General features: G+C 32.8%; 1 long non-coding RNA gene across 1 annotated transcript; it reads right to left on the bottom strand.

Annotated features, from left to right (window-relative positions):
* Positions 1–8,389: 8,389 nt before the first annotated feature.
* Positions 8,390–9,976, bottom strand: LOC149417820 (uncharacterized). Its single transcript, XR_016303106.1, has 3 exons — positions 9,886–9,976; positions 8,955–9,024; positions 8,390–8,853 (listed from the first exon to the last, which is right to left on the bottom strand). It is a non-coding gene; the product is annotated as an uncharacterized LOC149417820 (long non-coding RNA).
* Positions 9,977–12,792: the final 2,816 nt, after the last annotated feature.

Below are 12,792 nucleotides of genomic sequence, written 5' to 3'. Positions count from 1 at the left end.
TGACGGTTTAAAGGTTGGAAGTGTTTTTTTATTGGTAAGGCTGTATGACTATAAAGGCCTTATCAACTTGACCACAAAAATAGTTATAAAATAGGTAATTTACTTCAAAGGCCGTCATGATCGTGAGCTTTTGGTTACACACTAAATTTTAAGTAGAGCTTTTGTTTTCACTACAGCATATTTTAATCTAAATGTCGTGTATGGCGTGTTTCCCAACCGATTCGAGACTATTTTCTCTATGAACCTTGTAATCTTTGGAAACTTTTTAATATCAGTCGCAATAAATCTACTCTGCGCGGATAAGTGAACATTGAACACCTCTCGGTTTGCTTTTAGTGAAGTGAACACAAAAATGTGAACACGACACAAGAGCCTCGAGTGTTATCTCCATATACATTATGTACTCGTACTTGTCCACGAACACCGGCCTGTACAGTCTGAACACTGGACGCAACTATGTTTATGTACGAACTCTACATGTGTTCAGGTTCAAGTATGGGGCCTATATACGTACGTTGCGAATACGTAGCATAATACAATATGTAAATCAAGAGGAGATATCAAGTTTTACTTGAGTTATGGGGTGTGCGGGATTAGTTGGTACAGAAACCTGCTTGAAATGCCTAACTAAGCCTTCTTGGATACGTATTGAATTCTCGAGTGAATTTCATGTCATTATTTTGTAACAATATAATACTACCATAGTAGGTATTCATACATTTATTATAATTGTTGAACCCTGCAAGATTTATTATTTTTTTTAAAATTATTTATTCATGTATAGGTATTTATGCATTATATCTGGGGAATGTTCCAAAGTAATAGATACTTTCAGTACAATCCTGGTTAAGAACACCATTCAGAATCAAAACATTGAAATAGCTTTAGCCATGTTTTCTAGCCACACCATCCTCTTCCCATTCTCCCCCCCCTCCCTAGAGTCTCTCAATACAGGAGGTAAAGTGAACTAACTTTGGGGCTGATTCTAATTGATTTTATTGAAAAATATTTTAGTATGGGAAAAACAAAGTTAGAATTTCTAAAAAAGTTTTTTTTTATTACTTCTACTATAAATTAGAATCACCTCCCAAAGTTGGTGCACTTTACCCTCCGGATTCCTTGTATAACCCTATTGGAAATGTAATAGTTTCGCTGTCCCCAGATGGTTGGAGCAAAAGCAGTGAGACTCCTGTGCGGTACTCACATAAAAATATGTAAAACATGCAAAGTTTGCAATCCGTTTGTTTAATTGAGGAATCTATCAACAGACCGCCAACTTTTGCACATAGTAGGTATAATTTTTCTCAAGTACTTTGGGTTCTAGACCAGAGGTGGCTGCCAAATTAGATAACGTAGTCATAAAATGCGGCGTTTCTTTCTGATTTGTCTTCTCTGGATTCTCAGATGATTTATTTTTATCTTTCCCCATTATCAATATGTACTCCTAATTTAATACTTATTTTACTAACTTACTTTATAAGTAATTATAATGTAATTCCGTTAATGGAGGACTGAACGCCGTTGGCGCTAACAAAAAATTGTCCAAAGAAGCGAAGTTAGCAGTCCACAACGGAGTGCTGGTACCTACCTTGATGTATGGAAGTGAGGCATGGAACTGGCAAAGAAAGGATGAAAGTAGATTAAATGCTGTTGAAATGAGATCCCTGAGGCGTATGTGTGGTAAAACCATGTTTGATCGTGTGAGGAATGTGGAGACCCGCAAAGAGTGCAAGGCAAGTAAGTGTAATGAGTAAGATTAAGAAAGGGACGCTTAGATGGTTTGGGCATGTGGAGCGAATGAGCGAAGATAGGAGTGTAAGGAAGATATATGATGCAAATGCGAATGGTAGCAGAAGTCGGGGACGCCCGAGGAAGACATGGCACGATCAAGTGAATCAGATACTCGAGTCGGGCCATGTCAAGAGTCAGAATAATAGAAGAGTATGTATGAGACGATGTATGAATGTGAATGAGGCAAGAAGTGTGTGCCAAGACCGAGTTTTTTGGCGGTCCGTCCTCTCTGCCTACCCCTGCGGGGAAACGGCGTGATGGTTAGTTAGTTAGTTAGTTGCTTTATAAATTTTAAGTAATAACAAAATAACACAGACGATTATAACTCTCAACTACCCAAATGACTAATTACTTTTTTAATGGTTCATTTTTACCTCTCAAGATAACCGTGACTTACTAATGTGTTATATCTAATTGGGTGGGTACTTCCTTGCAGGAATGCAGGGAAACGCGTAGTTTGCTTCAGCATATCTCATACAACAAAGGCTCCCAAGGCATTGTTTGAAATATGAACCGCGCTATCTCACCGGCAAACATCCACCACAAATATTTCTGATTAAGCTAACTAAGTAATGTTGCAAACTTTCAAACCTAAAGTAATTATTCTTCACTAACAGGACATAAATATTCAGCTTCATTCCCTAAAAAAAATCAGTCACAATACATACGAACAAAAAAGTTTTTTTACACATACCATCTGTAAAACGTGAAAAAGGAAAAGATTTTATGTTTTTTATGAATATCTTCTGATTTGTTTGTTTGCTGTTTTGGTGTAGACGCGTGTATTGAACCCTGAAGAGAGTAAAACATTTTGGAGTTACGTAAACATTTTTTACATTTTAAATTACACAAATAATATTATAGCGTTTGACTCTAGATTACTTCCTATCTTCATCTGATCGTTGTGAAATTTCATTTGTAACAGTTTTTAAGACAATAACGTACTTTTACATCTTAATAAAAACATAATGGAGAAGATTAAGTGTCTACACATGAAATAAAAATATCACATAACCCATTGTTCTCAAATTCTGTGCTACTTGAGAATTGTTTTCACGATCAAAGTAGACATTGTTGAAGATCTTCCAGGGAGGCGTTGTTGTAATTTTATTTCATAATATCAATTTAAAAACCTTCTTAAGAGCAAATGACCTTTTAGTTCGAAAAACCCTTCTAAATTTTTATAAACATGTTATATTCATATAACAACCTACTAATGTTTTAATAAACGTTTAGTAGGTATTTAACTTTTTTTTTCAAATTAAAATTTACCTATGTTTGTATTAATTAATCGGACATTTTTGGCTAAACAAACCAAAATCATAAAGGGTCATATTTATTGAATTGACGCATTTAACACATTTTATGTTGTTGAATTAATAATTCTAAATCGGATATGTAACTGTAATAATGTAATATAATAAGTAACTGCAGCTAAAATATTATGGCTTAAAAATATATTCATATGTATCTACAATCATTGATTCTAAATATTTAAGTTTTATTTTACGTGAAATTTACAAATTGTCATTTAACCTTTGGAACACCAGACTCTTTTTGAGGGAAATCAAAAATGAACTCCAAAGCGTTTCAACTGAAAGCGATTCTGTTAAAAAAATATGCACTTTCTCATGGCATACAAGTTTAAATCGCATATCAAAAAATACCAGCTAGAGCGAAATTCCAGTGCCAGCAGCGCATGAACAGCGCACGGGAAAAAAATGTTGTGGTGCACGAACAGTTTTCCGAAGGTTAAAAACTTATAAAACACTACATAACCATTAACAAACCGTTTTGTTGGTATTAATAATCTGCTCTTTAATAACCATTAACAAACCGTTTCGTTAGTATTACTAATCTGCTGTTTAATAACCATTTACAAACCGTGTCGTTGGTATTAATAATCTGCTGTTTAGTAAATATTAACAAACCGTTCCGTTGGTATTACTAATCTGCTGTTTAATAACCATTAACAAACCGTTTCGTTGGTATTACTAATCTGCTGTTTAATAACTATTAACAAACCGTTTCGTTGGTATTACTAATCTGCTGTTTAATAACCATTAACAAACCGTTTCGTTGGTATTACTAATCTGCTGTTTAATAACTATTAACAAACCGTTTCGTTGGTATAACTAATCTGCTGTGTAATAACCATTAACAATCCGTTTCGTTAGTATTACTAATATGCTGTTTAATAACCATTAATCCACGTCAGTAAAAATCTATGGTTTAAATTTTTCTTCGTTAGGATTGCCAATTTGAGGGGATTTTTCAACAATTGGGTTTTTTACGAGAAGAATTTTTATTGAGGAAAATGCAGGGATTATTTTCTTGATTATGCAATAATACCGAAAAAAGTATAATAATTGTGAGAACTCACTATATTTTGTTTTCGTTGACAGTAAATTTTAAAATTGTGTATTTTTAAAGCCAGAGACTACGATCCTACCAGAAGCTTTACAATTGTTACCAATTATAGGCTTCTTAAGACAAATTTATCGACAACACAAAACATTATTTATTATAAAAGTTTCAAAATGTTCAATTAACTCCCTCTAAATGTTATGGAAGCCAAACGTTTTTAGTGGGTTATGTCTGAATGTTGTGAAGTCCAAATATTAGTACGTAGGTAATAGAATATTTTATTGTTGTTTTAGAATAGATGTACACTGGATATGCAATGTTAAATTTTATATCTAAATAAAATTTATTTAATACTGCCGTTCCTGACTATTGCTTACAATGAATGGCACACCCCTGGAACGAACTACGTGATAAAGTTCTCAAATCGTGGTTAGGTGGATGCTTATTATTAGGATATGATTACAAAAGATTTTGGGCGCCTATTGATTTGATTACGGATTTAGGTTAAACTTTCTATCGTTGGGTATGATTGGCATTCACAATTCAGTCGAGGGTTAAAAGGTTCGCAAGTCGCTATTCGTCGGATAAGTTCCCTCAGTGCGTGTTCGTACCCGATATATCAGAGGTGGAAAGTGAAGCGTGCAACTGGCGGTGCTAACTTACCTGCGAGGAAAAACTGGCTCGATATATGAACACTCGGCTCCATGTGTGATACGAACTTGGGGAAGTATATTAGTTACAATGGAGACCATATTCATTACATATAAGTAAGTTCACCTTACAATATTAACAGAACTCACATAGTTACGTGAGTTTGGCATGCTTTTTTTTATTTCATAAAGCCAAATAAATGGAATATTAATGAATGTATTAGAAAACTTGGTTTGAATGTCAAATTTTATTGTTAGAAATAAACATACAACTTTTGTAATATTAAAATTTTGAAAACAAAAAATAAATAAAATGGTTCGCCATTAAAAGGAAGATATTTAAAGGAAAGTAGGTTGAAACCTTCAATTTTTCTCAATTATATATATTATCACATGCGTGGAGGGAAACCCGTTTTAGTAAAATTATTTTAAATAGGTAATTTAGCAAGCATAAGAATATGTTATGATGGACAAGCTACGCTTTGTACCGCATTCCTGGACATAAAATGCTCGTTTCGAATATTCCGCAGCCATAAATTGGGTATATTCACATGAAAAAATAGTTAGCGGTGTAATTTCAAGACACCTAATAATACAATGACAAAGAAATCTAGAATTTCGTAAAAGATACCCACTAACATTTTGCTAAAATAAAATAACTTTTTTTAATCAATTTTATATAAAAAATTGAATTAATGAACAGTTTTTAGAAAAATATTTGATTAGTTTGGAATGCAAAATATTAAAGATAAACTAAAAAATCCCAACAACAGGTTTTATGATTTGACGACACAATATTTATACTATTTTTTTGTTATTTTATCAACTAACTATTTATTTACGCGCATTTCTCTAATTAGGCATAATCAAAGAATGTTGTTTACTTTCCAATAAATATTTGGAACACAATTCAGCAACACACTTAAATTTTTCGTAAAAGTGGTATTTGGAAGTAAATGTGAGATTTATTTAATTATAATTAAGGTAGCTTCTATCTTCCATAACTTATAAGTTTTGATCAGATCAATACCATATTCAGGGCAGTATAAAACAACTAGTAATTAGGTTGTGTTTTTTTGTTATCATACTAATGTAATGTTAATGTTTTCATTCATAGTTATTGCGACTTACTGACTACAACGTCATTGTGACGTAAAATACGCCACTGGCTGGTAAGACGGATGTCACCAATGTTGCCCGGCGTGACGACGTCAACGTCGCCGATTTAACGATTAAAAGCGAACAACGTTATCATTAAGTTTTTCTTTGGGTTTTCGAAAATTTAAATTATTTTTTAGAAAAGATTTATTTTAAAACAGTGAAAATATCCTATTGGGTACCCAAACTGTTCTGAGACTGAAAGCGGTGGGGTGAGAGAGAAGACGAATAAGAGAAAGATGGCAAAGTGCCTGCCAGGCTATGATCTGGTCACCAAACACGGCAATACAAGCAACGTTTCAATTCAAAATGATGGTCCTCCACCAGGGCGATATTGGGAGTATCTACCACTCCCAGATAACCAACCACCTATTGAAAATCTGTATAGTTAATTATAATCTTACTGTTATGGCCGGTAGTAAAATTAGATTGTACATTTAAAAGTTTTTACATACAAAACGGTAGGCTACCTACGAACGCACTTTACTCGAGTCAAGGGCATTCATTCAGATTTTTTGATTTATGTTAGTTAAATTTTAATTATGAAAGTAATTGAGTTAATATTGCACGTCTGTTAGGCATCTTGAATTTGTAGTAAAGTTTTTTTAAGATTTTATCTTTAATATTAATTTAACCTTGTAAAACACAGAGGGTGCATAAATATCTAAATTCCCGTTTTTAATTCAGTTTTATGCATTTAGTTGGGCATCAACAAATTTATTGAATTTCATTATGTAGCCAACTAAAACTATGAATAGAATAGACCTGAAATGATTTTAAGACTGATTCAAATGTAATGAAGAAAATGGAGTGTCTGGAGAAAAAGTGACGGATAAGTGAGTGGCTGTCTTAGTGATTAGATGCCTGGCACCTGGGATAACTTAACTTAATAAGAAGACATGGAATACGTACAATCATTTGAACGGGTCGGGTTATCATTAGAGTCTGGATATCAGAAAAGCAATTGAAGATGCGATCGGATTTTAAGTTCGAACTTAGTAAGGGTTGTATTTCAAGACGGAGTTGTGGGGCGAACCATCTTTTCAGCGTACCCCTTACTTACTTATCAAAAATAGAGGTTGCAACGGAGATCTCAGCAGGAAAAACCATTTAAGCTACATTTCTTTTGTTGGTAGCTTAATTGTTATCTCTCACACTTTTTCATGAACGACGCCTGAAACAAAAAGAGATGTCGCAATGGATCTCTCAGTGGCAGGACCATACTAAAAGCTACCGTTCCCTACATCCTACAGTACGGGACAAATTAATTTTAACGCCTGCCTTGTCAAGGGTAGACGATGAGATAGCACATAGCCACTGTAAAATATGGTAGCAATCAGCTCGCTCTGGGAGAGGTTTATGCGCTCGATGTATTGCGCTGGTGGGATTTGTGGGCCTGCACCGACATCATCGGGTACAATATCGCGAGCATTCCCGACAGATCACGCTCGTGTCTGATCCGCAGACGGAACGAATCATTCAGCGGGGAAATTTAAATCCCTTCGTATGTAACGACGAGCCGGATAAATTTGGATAGCAACAAACATAGAGTTTGACAGTAAAATTTCGATAGTAAATAAAGTGATTTTTTTTCCTTACTCTGGCGTCACTGAGTAACGCCGATTTTGAACAAATGAGAGTAGGTACCTACTCGAACCAACATATATGCGATGTTATGTCTGTTTGCAAAATTTAACAGATTTACAATTGACTAGAAAAACGACACAAATATGATTAACCTGTTGAATGTGGGACGAAATTTCGGAAACGGCGCGAAAATTACCTCGATGTGTTCTGCTCAAATATCTTAATGAAAACTAAGTATTTGCTTTTTTTTCGATTGTTTTCTGTTTACCAGATAATGTAGCTAATTATTCATGTATAGTTCATGATTATATCGTAAGACGTTTTCCCAGAATAGCTAACTTTATCTGAAAAATTAATAAAAAATTCCCCCGTTCGGGAAACAATTGTCAAAAAAATTATGTATATGAATATAAACGGATTTTATTATTTCTACACAAACCTGAATAAATAGCCTATATGAAAAAAAAACAAACCATAAGTGTTTTCAAAGAAATAATGGCATTTACGTTGTTTTGAAAATGTAAAATATTTTAGGCTTTTCAAAAAAAAATGTCAAGCCAAGCGTGCACTTTAGAATTTTTTTGTGTCGTATTGTATAAAGTTATGAAAGCAATTCTTTGAGTTTTTGGTAGTTCATACTATTGTTGTTACTAATAATATTTTTTTATACTAGAAACCTGTAAATAAATAATGCTAAAAATATATTTATGCACTATGATGTAAATTTTCGCTGTCACTTTACTAACTTGGTTTTTGACACAATTATATTGCGAAATATTATAAAAATTACATCAAAATAAACTAGATAGAATTACCTTTCTAATGGAACCTCACACCTATTATTTCGATAATGAATTTATATCCAAAACAATGCTAATATATACAATATTTACCTCAGACAGTTGACCAACTTCAATACATCGATATCCAAAATGGCCGCCATTTTTGTATACAGATATTTATCGAAATACAGAGTGGTGCAAAGAATCATGATTCAATGAGAATAAAAATAAATTTTAGTGATATTTTTTTTCATAATATTTATTTCAATTTTATATAACATAAAATGCATTTTTTTCAATTTCAAGTAACTGGGTGGTTCAATAAAAATAAAAGTCGGAGATTTATGTTTCATCATATTTATTTCAATTTTATATTACATGAAATACATTTTTTTATTCAAGTGCTGTGGGGTTCAATAAAAAAATGTTTAGTAAAAAAAGTTTTTTTTCATCGTATTTATTTCAGTTCCTCTTATGTTATGTTCTCTTATGTTCCTCTTATGTGGCCGATTTGAAACCTGAAACAGTAAACATTTATTGTTACACTAATGTCTTTCAATTCTGGAAAAGATGAAGCGTACAATCAACCTAATATAACTACTACTAATACAAAACATACCGTCATGGCGATCGATGCGGTGTCTGTGGTGGTTCTGCCCCCTGCATCATGTTGTATTGTGGTCTCCATTCTGCAAAGCGATAGAAGCAATCAGACATATACTTGTATTTATATAATTTTAAAAAAGATATTTATAATTGCATACTGTTTTTTTTTATCATATATAAAAAAAAATCTTATAATTATTTTTAGCACATCCTGTACACCTGATCTAATTTTGTGATATTTATTACGATTTTTCATAAAACAATAAATAACAAAAAAAATATTTCCGTAAATAAAACAATAGTTTTACATTTTCTAGTACACCCTGCAGTGGTTGTTTCTTTTGTATGGAGATTGCAATATTCACATATCACTACAGATGGCGACACTAGTCATTTTTCAAAGCTTTCGTAAAATTCCGTAAACACATACATTCAAACAAATTGGAAATCTTGATTGTATTGGTGTCAATTGCTGAGATGCAAAACTTATTTTTTTATAATATTTTAACTAAATATTGACTAAACAATGATTTTGAAACACAATGCCAATAGTTTTCCCTACATAATGACATATGAATCTCTACAAATAATATAATATTACGATGTCAATAATGATAAACAAAAATGAACTTTTTATAAGCAAGTTTTTTTTGACATTTTCGGCCAGTAATTCATTTTTCATAAAATAAACACTAAATATTGACAAAACAAAAGCTTTTATATATTCTCTCAAATGGTTTTTCTACACAATAACATGTAAATCATTCCAAATAATGTAATATATGACATAAATAACTTGATTCAAACACAATAAATTTTCAGAGCGAAAACACTTCCAGTTTTTGACAGGAATTTTACGTATTTGTCTTTTGCAAAAATGAATTATATTTATGAAAAACACATGACTTGTTCAATGAACTATGCATAAAATCATGTTTACTTACGTTTCTTTGGGAAATTCGTCGTATAATACAGTCTTTACTGTAGCAGTCCGTGCACCAGCGAACGTTGAAAAAGATGCACAAAAAATATGACAACGGCTTTTCATAGAGAAGTCAATTTGAAAGCTACCAAAGAGGCTACACTAATAAAATAAAAGGTATCTTCTAGACTGATATTAGCGCAAGCGATTTTGACCTTGTTCTTCATACAGTTTCTCTATAGATAAGGGTTAAAATAGCACTTTAAAAAAAAAAACCAAGCAAAAATATTTCTCGGATGCCGGCGTCCGACTCACAGTCAATTCAGTTCAATTTTTTAATTGAACACTTTTTCTGTGCCTTTCTAACAAACAGTTTTATTTTAATATTTATTTTGATTTTAGAATAAATACACAAAAAATGTCATATTTGATATGCCTATTGTTTCTAGAACACAAAAAACAACGTTCCATGTAGATTTTTTTAATTTGAAAGGTCGGTATGTGTACCGCCGCCCCGGAACCAACTATTGAATAATCAACATACCTATCTGCCTTTGCTCATCTCAAGTTGTTTGCTACGTTTGGTGACTTAGCAGTGATGCCTGGGTTCATGGGGGTGAGGTTTGTCCTGAATTTAGGGGCAGATGCGTCTGCCCACCAACTGTCTGGCCGAAAAAGAGATGAAAGAGAGTTTGTTGAAGGAGACCTTTTCGCCTCTCCAGCAGGACTCTCAATACGTCCGTCATTCTTGGACACACTGATCTCCAGATCCCTACCCAACCCCTTCTTTATTTGAATACCGCACAAGAGTCCAACTGCTCCCAACCATCAAGAGCCAATGAGATTATGACATCCTCAATTGGGGTATCTTGTGAGGATAGAGGTAGGATGAGGGGAGGAAATGTAAAAGATGATGGTAGGAGAAGTTACAGGCTATTCAAATCTGATCGCAAAATACGGCTAAAGCCATAATAATTTACTTTGGAATATAATGTAGCGCCATCCCATTTAGGAAATACCGCTTTGTAATAATTAACCTCGTGATAAACATGACTTTTTGTGAATATAACCAACGATCGCAGTGCTCTTTTTAAGTTACACCCTTTTACCATTAAATCATCTTTGAGTTGAAATAGGAAATAGGTACCTACCTAAAACAATTTAAGGCGATTCACCATGTCGTATAACTTTTGCCATCGGGCCGCTAACAATAACATGACTTAGGTATGTAGCTGGCGACAAGTTTGAAATTAAACCAGCCGACTGTTTTAATTATGCAATAAAAGATGGTTCGCCAATATCGGCCTCACTATAAAAAATTCAATTTTTTTTATTCAATTGATAAATGACCGTGAAAAACATACTACTGAAATGTAAAAAAGAAACTGAAATATATACGTTGCTTATCTAGCCACAAACGCTGGTTTATCTGCTGATAATCTCATAGAATTTTGGAGTTTTTCCAAGATATTTTTGATGTTCTATATATATTTCTTAATTTTGAACGTTTAATTAAAAACCTTGAAAATTTTTTACGATAACACGAAACTAAATTTACTACATGATATTATTAATGAATTAAAACTGACAAAATCAACACAAATATACATAATTATACTAATATAATAGTGAATTGGTCATTAGCATAGAAATTATGAAAACAAAAATTTAAATCACACATCATTAACACCAAACCAAAACTGTCATTTTACTGTCACGGGAAAATGCGCCAGGCTGCGCATGCGTTAATACGCAATGTTACCAAGGTCTTTTACCACGCAGTTAGAGACGTTTTTTTCTAGTATTAATTCGAAATAGAAATTGTACAGTCTTTGTATAACGTGTATATAAAACACCATATACCTACCGGTTCTTAAGTGATTTATTAGTACCTAAGGCTGAAAGGTTTTTTTTCTTTTATTTTTCAAAGTTGAGGCACAAATATTTAAGATCATTTTCTAAATAACTTAATTTGTCACATTAAACTATATTATCCAGTAAAACCATATCATGATACATTTTTTTCTGGGTTTATAAAAACTTAACAAAAAATACATGTGAAATTTCAAGATTTGTTATACTCGCATTATTTAATTAAAGCACCTTAAATATTTCTAACCTACCAAATTTTCAACCCAAAAACGAATGATTTACATTATTTCAGTGCTTTGCCAAAGGAATTCAGAGCATTTAATTTCTTCCCACGTTTTTCGCCAGAACTTTAAAATAATATTTATTATTTCTCAGTTACATTTTATATAGCAATACATAACACATTACATAATGCAATACATAACTATATATGTGTTAAGTCAATTTTCCATCTTTAATTATAATTAGAAGAGATGGTTGATAAATTAAGAACGCGTTTGGCAACAGTAAAACCCAATTAAACACTTGGGGAATATATAGGTTCAGTCTTAATCCGATTAAAGCCGAAGTTAACTGCAACACCTATTAATAAATGTTTTCAGTGAACGTGTTATTAAAGATTAAAGGCGATAGCAGCAGAGCTGGTTTCTGTTAAACATTTAACACGTTCATACCTTCAGCAATTAAAATGTAAATTTGGTCAGCGCGTTTGGTTGCCGACCGTTTAAAAATTGAAATTATCAAATTGCCCGCAGTGAAAATAATAATTTCGCCGACGACAAATGAGCCTATTCGGAAAATGTCTCGGAGCTTGTAACTAATTTATGTAAATTCATGATAAAATTACGACCCCACTTCAAAAACTGTGGGTCTTTGAGCTCGGAAAACACGAGACGATCAAGCCGCGGAAAGTAAAGCTATAAATTCACCGAAAACTTTGTCCGGACTTGGCTCACGCAAACGGCCTTTATTTAAGTCCTTCACACACGCCTCAGTGCTTAGAATTACGATGGAAAATCTCTAACGGTACAAGAAATTCAATTTCGATTCAAACTAA

The sequence above is a fragment of the Hesperophylax consimilis genome, chromosome 14 (assembly GCF_061612785.1).
Source record: "Hesperophylax consimilis isolate HC1 chromosome 14, BYU_Hcon_1.0, whole genome shotgun sequence".
Taxonomy (NCBI): domain Eukaryota; kingdom Metazoa; phylum Arthropoda; class Insecta; order Trichoptera; family Limnephilidae; genus Hesperophylax; species Hesperophylax consimilis.
This window is presented reverse-complemented; position numbering and strand designations above follow the sequence as displayed.